A 4,425-nucleotide genomic window follows, 5' to 3' on the forward strand; every position below is an offset into this window, starting at 1 on the left:
TTGTGATTTAAAATGTTTGAATGTTTTATTCTGACTATTTTTAAGTAAACATTTCTTCCCCATAAAAAATTCTCTCATACACACACACCCTCTTTTTCAATGTACTTTTTAAGGCAATTTCAGAAAGATGCAGGAATATTAGTCTATTTGTGATTAGAAAGAAACGGTATAGCATAACCCTTCAAGAGAATCTCACTGGAGAGATTTAAGAAAAACAATCAGAATAAACAATCATGTTAATGATCCTGATAAGTAAAAATACATTTTGTAAAGATTTGAGAAGCTTGACCTTTGGGATAAAGAATTTACTGTGGGACCAATTCAACTCTATTAACCAACCAAAAAAAGGACCTATTAAACAAATTAATGTGATTTTTTTTTTTTTTAATTTCAGAATCTAATTCTTCTTAGTCTCTTCACATCAGCAGTACATTATAGTACTGTTTTAACAAACAGGAACATTTACAACCAGAGTCAAACTCAAGGCTGTAACCAACTACCACCTACCACTGCTACACCTAAACGACTAGTTCTAAATAAAACCTAAGTCAATCACGCCAGAGGAAGTTACATTATTTGTTTCCTTAGACAGAGCCTCTGTTGATGAAACTAAACAGTCTATTCAATTTCACATTTGTAAGCTCCACAAGTGTTTATGAGAAATTAAGATATCAATCTACAATGAAAATGTAAACAATTACAGCTTGGTTAAAACGGACCAAAATATGGAAGTATTTTGTGTTACGTATTATTGTTTTTCACAAGATTACTCTTGACATCGCTTTTGTTTTCATAGAGAAAGGTACAGGAGAGTGGTCATTTTAAATATTCCAATAAAATATTTTCTCATTATGAGAAAGGAAAGGAACAGAAGAATAATTTGCCCAATCAACACTTACTCTCATGTTCAATTGAATTACTAATATTCCACTATGGACACCTTCTTTTAGAATAATAAAATTATTCAGGGTACAACAGAAATCAATCTTTAACAATTCCAGAGCCAAAATACTGAGCAAGAAACTTTTAAATGTTCCATTCCTCCCCCCAAAAACCAAAACTAGGCAAAGATCTTTTATGATTAACACTTTTAAGGTACATATTTTGGTTCTAAAGTTACCAAACATATTGCTTAAGTAAGCACTTGGTTTCCATAAAAATATCGTTTACAAGCAAAATCAGTAAGGATAAATAATACTTTCTCAATTTTATAAATGAGTGTATATCTCTTGTTTCCAACACCAAAGTAGTTTGGTCATCTTTTATAGGATCCTATACTCCTAAGATTCATTCCTATTCCTAGGATTAACTATGAATAACAAAGCTTTCGACTTTTAAGATCTCTTTCCCTATTTTAATACTCTGAAAACTATGATTTCTATGGTATGGGCTCTCTCAGCGGACGCGGACCACATTCTTGTTCCTTCTCCAGCTGACATGGCCACAAAATTCAACATCTGGCGATCAAACTCCTGGTGATGTAATAAAAGTTTCAGAACAGTTGTTGGATTATCATTAACTAGGCCAACGGTTTCAAGAGGTGAATGGCAAGAAGAGAAAAACAAGACTTGCTAGAGCAGAAATGGAGATGATCTAGCATTTATCTATTTTGTCAATTTATAACCCCTGCAAAATGTGTTAGCAAAAGTATCTGAATAACTCTGAATCTTCACATTAACCCCAAGAAGCTGCTCCCTTTGATTAGGGAAGAAACGGTAACCAGAGTTTCAGGAAATCTAAACTTGGCAACCATTGTAAAAAGCCTGTCCTTAGTTTTCAGACGAAGAAATCAAAGCTATCTACAGTCATATTTTTAAAATGTTCCAAAACATTACTAATTAGAGAGATGCAAATTAAAACAACTCTGAGATACCAACTACCTTACACCTATCAGATTGGGTAATATGACAAAAAAGGAAAATGATAGATGTTGCAGGGGATGTGGGAAAATTGGGACCCTAATGCATTGTTAGTGGAGTTGTGAACTAATCCAACCACACCGGAGAGCAATTTGGAACTATACCCAGAGGGCAATCAAACTGTGCATACCCTTTGAGGAAGCAATACAGTCAGACCAAAAAGATTTTTAAAGAGGGGAGGGAGGGGGAAGACCTATGTCCATGGAAATATTTTTAGCAGCTCTTTTTGCGGTGGCAAAGGATTGGAAATTGAGGGGATGCCCATCAATGGAGGAATGACTGAACAAGCTGTAGTATTGGATTGTGATAGAATACTATCGTGCTATAAGAAATGAGGAGCAGGCTGATTTCAGAAAAACCTGGGGAAGACTTCACACGAACTGATGCAAAGCCAAGTGAACAGAACAAGAAGAACATGGTACATGGTAACAATAATACTGAATGATCCAAGATCATTCCAAAGGACTCATGATGAAAAATGCTATCCACCGCTAGAGAAAAAACTGATGGGCATCTGAATTTGAAGCATACTATTTTTTTCACTTTCTTTTTTCTTTTGATCTGTTTCTTCTTTTACAACACGACTAATATGGAGTGTGAATGTTAAAAACTGTCTGTATGTAATTGGGAAAAAATAAAATACTACTTTTGAAAAATAAATAAAAAATAAAAAGCCTACCCCAGAGTCTGAAAGACATGGGCTCATTTTAAATCTTGCCTGACATAATATTGGCTGTGTGACCCTGAGAAAGTCACTTAACTCCATCTTGCGTTGGTAGAGGAGGTTGTCCATGCAAACGAAAACACAGAAATACAAAAAAGAATTTGTCAGGATTACTGGCATTCAGGACTGGGAAGAGAGAATTGTGGTGTCGGATAATTATATTTTAGAAAGCAAATGTACTTGTAGAAGTTGAAACTAATTTTTAAAGTATACAACATTAAAATTGTGTGTATTATGTCAGCTAGAAATAGAATTCTATACAGCTCATTGAGCTGTAGGCTTCCTTCTGCAGAAGTTAAAGCGTGTGGAAAAAGCCCCAACAGTCCTATTGGCCTAGCTGGTCCTGCAGAAACATGACATTAGGCAAACAGCATTGTAAGGGCGCGCTTGGTCTGTACGTGGTCGGCCACACAACACGGTCCAGTTGTAAATCTGACCCCGCTGGTCTTGGCCTGCACCGGAGGTGGCAGGAGATCCATACGCATCTCCGCGGGGTCACGGCCATCACCGAATCATCCTTTTCTCTGAAAACTGAAAAGGCCTGAAACACCCAACAGGACCCGGCCCGGACTCCACTACGACCCACCACTTCATGTCCATTTTGCTTTCCCCCAGAATAATAAAATATTCGTTACGTAACTGCGATTTACAGCTCTATCAGTTACTGGAGACACAAACTTGACTTTAAAGAACCTTCTAACAGCGGTTTAGAAAAGCGAAGTCAGAATCAAGCGCATAGAAATCACTTTAGTGGAAACTTCATCCAGACGCCTAAGAGTCTGCAGGTAACCGGAGCAGCGGGGCGGCCTCGGACACCGGGCAGGCGTCCCCCGGCCCGGCTCGTCCGGCCCGCCATCCCTAACACGGACTGGAGAAAGGACCGGCTCCGGTGCCTTCGCCAAGAAGACCCCCGGGGGGTCACCACCAGTGGGACGCTTTTAAGTCTCATGATTGCCCTGACAGCCCTGAGGCCCCACCCTCCGCACGATCAGCGTCAGCGCACCCCAAGGGCCCCCTAAGAGCCTCCTTCAGGTGCGAAGCGCAGGTACCAAGCGCTCCCCACGCACTCCCACGAGCGGCGTGGACCGGGCCTGGTTATGGTCACGCGAATGCCGGCTGACAACCCTGGCGTCCCGTGTCGTTTTCCAGAACATTTTTCGGACATTTCTTACCCTATTCTGAGAGTGAGCCCGCACACTCCGCGTTCATCCCAGGCTCTCTCCATCATTCCTGGCAATAAGACGGATTCTCGGGGTCAGCGATCCGTGACCAGATTCGGACACGGGCACAACACCGGCCTGGGCCACGCGGTGTACCCCGACGGAGCTACCCAGGCCGCCCCGCGGAGAGCTGGGCAAGCCGGCCGCGTGCCTCTCCAGAATCCCGGCCACGGCCACGGTCACGGCCACGGCCAGGCACTTCGAGGAAGGGCTTTGGGGCTGAGCCGGGAAGATGTGGGGGGCGAGGGGGCAGGGGGAGGGACCCTTGGTTCGGACGGCCCGCTGCCCAGCCACCCCTACGTTACCCCCCGCGGGGAGCCCTGCCAACATATCCGGAGGAAGGGCAGTTTCTGCCCCTTCTCCCGTCTTCCTGCGTGCCCATCTCGCCCTCTAAGGTGGCAAGGGGGCTCCTGGACCAGTTCCCCCAGGGGGGTCACCTCAGGTGGCTGGAGGCCTCGAGCCAAGCCCCGGCTAACGCCGCGGGGCGAGGAGTACCCGCCCCCCAGAAACGAAGGCAGGAGCTCACGCACGCACGCACGGCCCCCTCCCCCACCCCCCCCCC

At 43.6% G+C, this 4,425-nt stretch overlaps 1 protein-coding gene across 2 annotated transcripts in view; it reads right to left on the reverse strand.

The window, feature by feature from the left end:
- Positions 1–4,425, reverse strand: part of CLPX (caseinolytic mitochondrial matrix peptidase chaperone subunit X) — a 46,362-nt gene that overhangs the window by 41,323 nt on the left and 614 nt on the right. The gene's annotated exons all lie outside the window — the stretch shown is intronic.

This window comes from Notamacropus eugenii, chromosome 1 (genome assembly GCF_028372415.1).
Source record: "Notamacropus eugenii isolate mMacEug1 chromosome 1, mMacEug1.pri_v2, whole genome shotgun sequence".
NCBI lineage: Eukaryota > Metazoa > Chordata > Mammalia > Diprotodontia > Macropodidae > Notamacropus > Notamacropus eugenii.